The sequence below is a fragment of the Anser anser genome, assembly GCF_964211835.1.
Source record: "Anser anser genome assembly, chromosome: 2".
Classification (NCBI taxonomy): domain Eukaryota; kingdom Metazoa; phylum Chordata; class Aves; order Anseriformes; family Anatidae; genus Anser; species Anser anser.
Genome location: NC_139721.1, coordinates 70,564,316 through 70,574,505, shown reverse-complemented (window position 1 = coordinate 70,574,505; position 10,190 = coordinate 70,564,316). Strand labels below are relative to the sequence as shown.

General features: G+C 44.1%; 1 protein-coding gene across 9 annotated transcripts in view; it reads left to right on the top strand.

The window, feature by feature from the left end:
- FHOD3 (formin homology 2 domain containing 3) overlaps positions 1 to 10,190 on the top strand; it is a 410,386-nt gene that overhangs the window by 167,736 nt on the left and 232,460 nt on the right. The window lies entirely within an intron of this gene.

Here is a 10,190-nt window from a genome sequence, read left to right as displayed (position 1 = left end):
AGCTTGAATTGACCCTAAATTGACCCATGAATTTTCTTGAGAGAGCTCGGGTCTTCTGCGGAGGTCTGCTAAGCAAAAGCTATCACCATACACATTTATTTGCAAAGTTGGCTTTGTTTGGTCTATTTGGGCTGAGAAGGGTAGGGGAAGATGGTAGATAAACATACGCCCACGTTGCCCCAGCACAGAAATGGCATGGCTGTGGCTACCCTTGCCAGTGTGATTTTGAGGCTAAACCAGGGGGTTTCAGCCCCACCAGGTCCTCAGCGTGCTGCAGAGCCTCCCAAAGCGGTGCTAGCACGTGGGTCCCAAAAGCCCTAAACCGAGCCAGAACAGTCCTGTTTGTCTCCCGTTAGGGCTCAGATCCTGAGGCACCTTGGATGGAGCTGTAGCAGACTGTGCACACTGCAGTGCAGCAAATGGGCTGCGCAGTCGAGTTTGTTACCTGGGGTTTGATGAAAAACACACATTTTTGACTGGTTTTGTAACACCTCAGTTCCTAACGTATACAAGAGGTCAGGGATTTGATCTGATAATTTCATCTACTTCTATCAGTCCTTGGTGAATATATTGTGGTAGGCCATACTGAGCATGCAAACAGCCTTTTCAAGAAAACAGCTTGTTCCCTTTGTAACAGTAAATGAATACTAAAAGTGGTCTTCTCTTGTTGGAGTAGCTGAATCCCCAAATCCCTTAAAATTACACTCGTGATAGTAAGAGATCTCGTATTTCTACCTAACTTAGGAATTGGGCCTGCAATTGGAAGATGGGACCACAGAGTTCTTTTTATCCTCACCACACCTTCCTTCTGAATCTGAATGGCTCTCACCTGTGTTGTATTAATATATGATGCTTATAAAATTGATTTTCTTTTAAGCTATCTCCTCAAGATTTTATTGTGACAATGTCAAATCCCAGTCAGCTTTGTGTAACAAGTTGTCTTTGTAAGTTACTTCACCAGAAAAAGTTTCCTGTGCTATACCCCCGGCATGATCTGATAGTTAAAATCTGTGCCTCTGCCAGCATAGAAAAGTCAGGTTGTGCTGTGAATGGATATCTAATGAGAACTTAATGTGGATGTCGTAGCCCTAGTTGAGCAATTCCATTCAATTAGTGTTTGCCTAAGTTACTAATTTAAAGCTGTGCTTACAATTTCAGCAAAATGCCTAGTCTGTAAATAGTACTCATAAATTTTCCAAGTGGCCTAGCAGTTGTTTTATTCCTAGTGGAATAAAAAGCCTAAGCCTACCAGGCTTTGGTTGTAGTAACGATTGTGTGGGTGAGAGGAGATCTGGGAGCACCAGCACCGGGTTCAGTATGGACAAAAGGAAAGATGATGGTCAGCACTGAGGGCTTTGGTGTCACGTAAAACTATAGGTGAATCAGGCCAATAAGGTAATCAATGCTGAACTGGAAGGAAAATAATAAAATAAAAAATTGAGTAGATGGCAGGAAGTAATTCACAGACTGAGTTTTCCTAGCCAGGGCCAGGCAGCAGTGATGTGAATATATCGGTGAGTCATCTCAAAGAGGTTTGTTTCTTCTTCTAGAAGCTCTTTTCTGCATGCTATAAAATAGATAAAACTCCCTGGTTTGTCAGTTGTGCTGAATGGCAGAGGTGTTTGCACTGCAGTATGCATAATTTCTTGCTTCAGAAGTATGCAAAATAGAAGCCAAGTTCTGCTTTCTAAAATATATCACAGTGTGATGGTCCTGCAATTAGATTAAGCACTTGGAAAACGTCATTCTTGTTTCTCAACAGAATATACATCCAGCCACACACATTTCTGTTAATGGGGAATGAGGACAGTGAAGGAAACCAGCATTTGAGGGCCGCTTTTATGATCACCATATGGGGAAGGAGCGCCTACATTTTGATATTTGTGCACATCTAATCCCACCACTGTCAATGGGATTTAAAATGCCTACTAATCAATATGATGCATATGGTATGTGTCACGGAGTGACTAATGCGATGTAATGCAGTAGCCACTGTATACAAAGAAGTCTCCCATGTGGCTGTAAACATCTGCTTTTGTTATCAGCGACTCTGGAGTCGTAATAGTTGGCAAAGGGGAAAAACCAAACAAAGGAAGGTTAGCAAAAGAGGCTTCAAGCTTTAATCTACGTGGAGGCCCCTGAAGTGAAATACCCTGTGGGGAGCAAAAGGAGCCATGTGTGTCCTTTCTGCATAGGGATCAAATAACCCCAGGCTTCCCCTTCTCTCTTCCCCCACCAAGTGACTGTCCTCAGACTGAGGGTCCCAGCTTCCACGCAGAAATCACTCAGAGGCAGAGGTGGTGAACAGCAAGTTTTTGTGCATGGCAACATGAAAGAGCGAGATTTTCAATACGAAGATGCCCCGATTTGCCCCATATCAGTGCTCCTATCCACACTAATCCTCCGACCCCACTGTGGTCAGAGGCCGTGGCCTTTCTGAGGTAGCAGGCAAAATTCTCGTCGTCATCTCTTTTGCAGAGTGGAGCCTTCAAAGGTGAGGAGGCTCCGTACAGCTGCATCATCAGGAGGGAGGGATGGAAATGAGCCCTGCATTGACTTAATTCCCAATACCATTTTGGCTGGGGCAGGATTGGTCAAGTAACCTGCTGAAAAATGAAGGGAGAGTCAGTATCTTTCCTCTCCAGAGCACTCTTATTTCCTCCAGGTGGGACAAGTCGTCTTTTTTTGGTAATGGGCCCTCCATCATTCTCCACTTACCTCCCACTCTGTGGCTCAAAGAGGAGAAGGACTTTGCCTGGCTCTGGGCTGTGTGATGGTGTCAGAGGCAGGTTAGAGAGGAACTGCTCCATCTAATGCTGAAACCACGTGGCAGGAGGTTACTGCTTTCCTCAGGTGTGCAAATGTCAGTGCTCCCCAGGCTACCTGACTTCTGACACCCTTGTCAAGAGCATTATTATGTCCTTTGGGCTTCCTCTGTTCACAGATATTTTGTATGTGGGCACTCCTGAGGTTCGGGAAGCACTGATTTTATTGCATCTCCCACAGTACGTGCTGAAATGTGGCAGGTTTGTTCCCTAAAACAGTGTCTGTCAGGTACAAAGGGACATAGTGGCAGATCTGGTGATGGTGCTTCTGTCAGTGGTGCTGTTTGGCGCAGGAAGATGCTGCCGCTGGGTGAGCACACCTGCTGGTTTAGGCAGATGAAACAGTAGAAAGTCACAGCTCCTAGGACCTGAAAACCTGACAAACATTTTAAACTAATGTTGCAATTGAAGCTCTCACTTGTAATAAAATACGTTTGCAAAATCAGGTGTAGGCACTGGGAGCTGTGGCTACGATTTGCCCTGGAAATGTTCACTTCTGTTTCACTTCTGTTTATGAAATTATGCTTTATATTATTTTGATAATACACAGTGGCAAGAATTGTGGGGGTATTTGCTACTTCTCATTGCTTAACCAGCAAAAGCACCCTGAACCTGAACCCACTGCAGCGGCACATAGAGGTGGAAAGCACAATCTCAAGTTTAGGCTCCTCATACACCCTCATTTTTTTCATTACTGGGGTGGTCCTTGTCACTCCCAGTCAGTTTGTAGATGCATGGGACAACTTAGTTGAATAGAGACATGGAATTAACAGAACTTCCCAGCTTTTTGACAGGTTTTGTGCCATGGGTAGCTCAAGTGCCTACTCCCATTTTATATTGGTATTGCTCAGATACTGTAAGGCAGTCAGAAAGCTCTTAAAAAACACTGTAAATGGTAGCAGCTGGGCTTGGATGCAGCCTTCCTTATTTTTTCTTTACTGTGTCATGAGTCTCTCCTCCCTCTTGCCCAAAACACACGTGTACTCACATCCTCGTCCTCATCTTCATTCCTGTTGGAGGTAATTTTTTCCAAGGTATAAATCCAGTGAGCTTTTCCTGATATATAGGCTCTTTGTTTCAAGACAGCTGTAGTGTGAGGCCCACCCACACCATGCTGTCCCCATTGCTTTCAAGCCAGTACTTCTGACATAAAATAGCCATCCAAAGCCTTTGCTTCAGTTCTGCTTGCTGGGGATGGTGTGAAAACAGCAGTTTTTATATTCCGGGTATTCACCCGAATAAACCAAATGAGCAGAAGATTACAGGACTTCAGCCTTGGGTTGTCACTGGAACTACTTTTGAGTAAGCAGTTCAGGTAACAGTGTTCGTGCATACCATGTCTCTGTACCTTCTCTAAATTCATAGCAATTTTTTTATGAGCTTTGCGTGAAATTAAGAAGAAATATTTCCTTGTTACCCTCACTTAATTTCTTCAGATTTTGGCAGAGCCTCACCTGCAGATTTTACACGTGTGGTGTGGGAAATGGGAGAGCAGTTTGGCTCTAGGCAGCACGAGGCAGCGTGACTTCATTCTTCACGGCCGAACCAGGGCTGCATGGAGATGTTGCTGTGTGATTTCCGTGTTCGAAAACCCTCTACACAGGATTTTCATGGGACAGCACCTCAAAAGGAAAAGGAAATACTCCTTCTGGCACACTGGTTTAATGGAGTTTAACGCTAAGAAAATAACTGCCAGGGAAAATTGAAGCCAGATACGAGACACCGAGCATTCCTGAACGACTTAACCTGCCTCCAGCAGCACATGTAGCATGGCTCGAGCACTCCGGCTTCAGGAATGTGGATTTCTTTAGGCAAATTCTGATGTAATGACAGAAAAATGGTGCTTGATTTTAATTGCATAATAAAGTCCCGTTTGTTTTGATAGTCTGTAGGAAAAGCACGTTTACCAAGTTCAGATTCATCTACAAATCTAGGGCTCGGGGAATAATTGAATCTGAAGTTCAGGCACCGGGTCACTTCTCACAGGAACTTTGATATTTTTTCTTTGCTGTTTTCTAGCTTCGGAGATTTTGAAGTGAGCTGATTTTGTGATCATGCACAACTAGCTGCCAGGCACTGGCCAGCTTGTTTATCCAGGGTATTTCACTTGTAGTCTGTGAACTATAACCTGGCTGTTGTCACATCCGTTCATGCTGGGAAGAAGGTCAGCATACCAAAGTAAATGCAGTTGCAGCGGGTATTGCTTTACACGTTTCAGGACATGTAATTTTTCAGTGAACTGTCTTATGTTGGTATTCAGGTAGTTGATAAGTTACCAGCCGTGTCGTTGGTAGGGGAGAACAGTAGTTTATTTTGATTAAAAGTGTGACTAAAATAAGGACAATGGTAGGATGTGAGTGGCACAACATACTTTTAGTATTTGCATTCATTTTTATGTGTGCAAGTGTTAAGCATTCCATCCCCTCAAAAAAGTAAAAAATAAAAATTGTCTTATAAGATTATTTAGTGTTGACAATGGGATTGATATAGCATGCAGCGCACATCTGGGTAGTGCCTGCCTACCCATAGCATTTGATGTCCTGAGGAATTGTGTGAGGTGTGTTGTGACCTTGACAAGTATGGGATGTGTGGAAGTACTTGAAAATCTGTGACTATCTGGCAATGTAAGCCCTGTAACTAATCTGATCCTGCAGCAGCCGAATGATCAATATGACAACATGCTGCTGTGCACTGGAAGAAAAATGTGTCATGGAACGAGTACAGTATGTAAGAAATTCAGTGTTTCAGTAATGTTCTGTTTTACTTTTGTTGGTAGATTTGTTTTCTTGTGTATGTCACCGTTACTGCAAGCCATGCCAGCAGAAAGGATGAGCAAGTGCTGCAGAGTTCAGGAGGCTGCTCTGGGTTCCTCTCCTCCATGCAGTCTGCCAGTGCTGGACGTGGGGCTGCTCACAGGAGAAAAACTAGATGGCAGAAGCAAGTCGTGGGTTTTTGCAACAAGCCTTGCGTTTTGTCTCCTCTCCATCAAGGTCAGTGTTTGTATCTTGAAGCAGAGCTTGCAGAGCAGGGTTTGAAGTGTCTGTATGCAGCAGCATGCTCATCCAGAGCAACAAATCTGGGGAGCCAGCTCTTTTGCCCTGGATCTTTCCTGGCCAAATGTTCAGTGGTACTTGGCATAAGATTGTCCTTCTCTGCTTGTGGATGGTCCCTGGTTGGCTTGGAGTAGTGCCGCATGGGAGGCTACATCCGTCTGTAAAGTCAGTTGTGTTGCACTTGATCCAAATTGTTGCCATATGCTGATTTGAGCAGTAGGTAAGATTTGTTAAAATTTGTTTAAAAACCCAGCTGTCTGCACTGCTTTGGGGGCCAGCCTGACTCCCATGGTGGTCAGGCAGAGCTGCACTGATGCTGGAGGGGTGTTGCCCATGTTTTCGCTGGGAGCAGACACAGGGAAAGCAGGCAGCAGGCTGAAAGAGTTGTCCAGACATAACTGGGGCTGCTGCATGCAGAGACCCTGGGAGGCTGAGGGCTCCCAGAGCTCTGTTTTCCTCAAGGAGTGTGCAAAAGGGAGACAGGCACTGGGCTTTGCTTTTGGACGAACATCATAGAACCACAGAATGGTTTGGGTTGGAAGGGACCTTAAAGATCATCTAACTCCACCCCCCCTGCCATGGGCAGGGACACCTCCCACCAGACCAGGTTGCCCAAAGCCCCATCCAACCTGGCCTTGAACACCTCCAGGGATGGGGCATCCACAGCTTCTCTGGGCAACCTGTGCCAGTGCCAGTGCCTCACTACCCTTAAGGTGAAGAATTTCCTCTTAGTGTCTAGTCTAAATGTATCCTCTTTTGGTTTAAGACCATTCTCCCTTGTCCTATCATTATCTACCTGAGTAAAGAGTCCTTCTCCATCTTTTTTAAACCCCTGGGGCCAGGGTGATATTTCAGTGCTGAAACCAAGAGCAGCGTGCTACGTAGGGGCAGAGCGAGCTGCATGCAAACTCCTTTCTCACTTGTTTTTCAACAGCTGTTTCTGAAAAAATGAATGTCGTTATGCCACTGGAAAAGAGCAGTTTTCTTCGTGTGCTTTATATAATCTCATTAGCTGTTGTCTCCATTAATTAAACTATGAAATGTTCAGAGAGAGAAATGTTGCTTGTGGTGGGTTCGCTGACCTTGCGAGGCGTACCGAGGAAGTTGAAGGAAAAATAACTGTCCTCTGCTGAGTGGTGTTCCCTGAAAGAATAGAGGAGATGTAAATACCACAGACAGGCTTTTTAGAGACAGCAGTCAGAGTAAGCCAGGGTTGCCTCCCATATTTTTTTTAAATTGCGTTATAGGAAATGGTTTTGAATTGTTTTATTTCCTAATAGTCACATCCTTATTAGCCTTGTGTTTTTCCTTCCCATACCCCCGCTCTGGGCTGTGTTGTATGTGGGAATTTCTACACTATAAAATCTAAAAACTTGTTAGAGAAAAGCAGTTCACAATTTATAGAATTGTTAGTCATTTGTAGCATATTTTTTGCTTGCTCATCTATGTGTGCATACTGAAGCGTCCTGTGTTTTATTGTAGATGTGGGCAAGATTTGAGAGGATTATTCGAGCTTTTTAATTGGTTATTTATGATTTTATTGGTCTTCATAAATTACATGTACTCTTTATTTGGGAAGGACATGTCGAAAAGCAAGAAGGAAGGGGCTGAGGAAAAGAAATCCATTGCTCCCTTCAGATGCAAATTCTTTTCTCCCCCTTTCTCCTGCGCACTGTGGGGTGACCAGAGTAGCACAGCTTGTCTGAAGCTTGAGCTCAGCATTGCAGGGAACCCTGTGATGTTAGGGGGAAGAGACTTATTGTTACCTTTGTCATCACATATGCAAATGCCTTTTTTTCTTTCTGCTGTTCTTAGAAACTAAAGTAATCATAACAGATTATTCTTGTTTGAAACCAGTTTATATACTGGGGAAGAGACCACTACCAATTTCTGTCTTTTTCTGTAACTGTAAACATTCTCAGCTGAAGCCATCATCTGTGTGCATTTAGAAATTATTCATTTTGTTTCACAGTTTTATTGGTTTGCTTCCTAACTGTTATCAGTGAGTTAGAGCTGAGCTTTTTTAATTCAAATGGCATGATGCCCAATCCTCTGAGATTAGTTGGCAAACGATTCTGGGCACCTTGCCACCTGGCATTTGTCAGAAAGGGGCTGCTAATAAAACACCGGAAAAAAATAAGATTGTTCCAGACATGCAAGCCCCTGAAGTTTCAGGGAGTGAGGAGTGACAGAGCTTTCACAAACACACCCAATATTCTGTGGCATGGCTCTGAAACTGCTCAGGAAATACCATCCTAATACCTCTGCAGAAGAATGATATGGAAGTACATGTACTTTGGGTACAAATTAATTTTCCCTTTCTTCAATTTGCAGCTGAAATTCTTGTCCCTCGTTTTCTTGGTGCTTTGGCTCCAGATTGAGCTCTCTGGGATGCCTGCAGTGGTATTTGGGCTCTGAGAGATTTCAGCCTTACAGAAGCAGCAGCCTCCCACAGGACCATCTTAGGGCTGAAGACCATATGTGTCCTGGGTCCCCGACTGTAAGGAATCTAGGCAAACCCCCATAGGATCCTATTTTGAATCTAAAGAACATTTGTTGGCTGCAAAAGACTTTGAATGCAATGTTTCCAACGTAGTGACCAGCATTTTCTGCTTATAATTCTTGTTTTGTCAGAAAAGCTCCAAGAAGTTTGACTCCTGGATAAATAGGTCCCAAGCCATTTAAAGCTTTATAGGTCTAGACTAACATCTTAAAACTAGCAGGCTGCCCAAGCAGATTGTGCCTTGCAGATTTAATATGCTCATGAATTAAAATGCCACTAACAAGCAAGTTGCCAGAGCCTGCACCAGCTGAAGTTTTCTAAACACATTTGACAGGTTGTCTCATACACAGCATATGGCAGTAGTCTGTCGGCACTCATTTGCATAAGTAGCCTAGCCAAAAGCAATAAAAAAGAGGTGCACAGTAGGAACTAGTTCTTGAGTCCAAGAAAAGTTTTTTTTTCTTTTTTTTTTCTTATGGTTGTTTTGTCCCTTCAACTTCACTGTCTGCTTTCTGTGTCGCGAGGATTAGTAGCGGTTGCAGACTGGGAATGCCACTAAGGCAACCTTGAACAACTGGTTATTTCTTCATGGTTTTTGTTCTGTAGAGAGCAGTAATAATATGTCCTGCATTTCTTCTAAGAAACCACATTTTCCTGTTTTCTATATGTAATAAAATATAATCAGATGTATAAACCCCCTTTTTTTTTTTGCTGGAGCCTTCTTCTGTACTCATCCCCTGTCATCATCCCAATTTTCTAGTGGCTTTGTGTAGACTTTAAAAAGAAAGACCGTGTTTGCAGGGGTCGGTGGAGAAGGCAGTGCTCCAAGAAGGTAAAGACTTTCCAATGCAGTGTCAGAGATTCGATTGACTTCAGAGAGTCAGAGGCTTTTCACTCTGTTTTCTGCTGTAGCTTGCACCTACGTGTCATTCTCTCAGAAGTCCTCTTTCCTCTTGGCAGTCCTTTAAGTTATATATAGCTTGCTCTGTGTGTTTCCCAGCCATCAACTAACATCAACATGGCATGAAGCTACAACTGTACAAAATTATCTTTTAAATAAAAAACGTAAGTGGTCTTTCTGTCCTTCATAGATACTTATGGCCACTTTGGGTGAATGAATAACCTTAACTGAAAGACCTCTTTTCTGTGTGCTGGACCAGTAGTTAAGTAGTCGCCATGACAAATGAGGCATCAAGCAAGGTTCCCAAGTTGTTGATACATGATTTTTTTTTCTATCCCTTGCCAAGGCTACAGAAGAGCAGTAAGGAGGAGCCTAAATTTCTGCTCAGAAATAAGGCTGTAGAAGAAGTAGGAGGATAAGGGTGGTCTGTATCTGTGAAGGCCTCGACTTAAATGCCATGAGCAGAAAGCAGTAGGAGAGCACCCTTCCAGCCAGAGGCCCTCCCGAAAGGTCTCCTCAGCTCCTTGGCTAGTGCCAAGGTGGTTTCCCAGTACAGGGGAGGCCTTGCAGGACAGCAGAAGCCCCCCTGTCCTTTGCCCAGCTGGGGTCCACACAGCCGGGGGGGGGGGGTTGTCAGGCCTACTCCTTCCCAAGGCTGGAGGTGACACATGGGTCTTGTGCTTATCCTCCTTGCTCGGTATCTGAGATGCCTTTCAGCTGACTGGTTAAATCCTGGCAGCCAACGCAGATGCCAGCAAGGGTGTTTGATGTCTGCGGCAGAAGAATTCGGCTCATTTTGATGACCATGTAAATGAATTAAATTTATGTTTTGTGTCAACACCCTCACACAGGAGAAGCCACTGGTGACAGGAGTGACTTTATTTACAAAACAGACTTGGAGGAGTGAT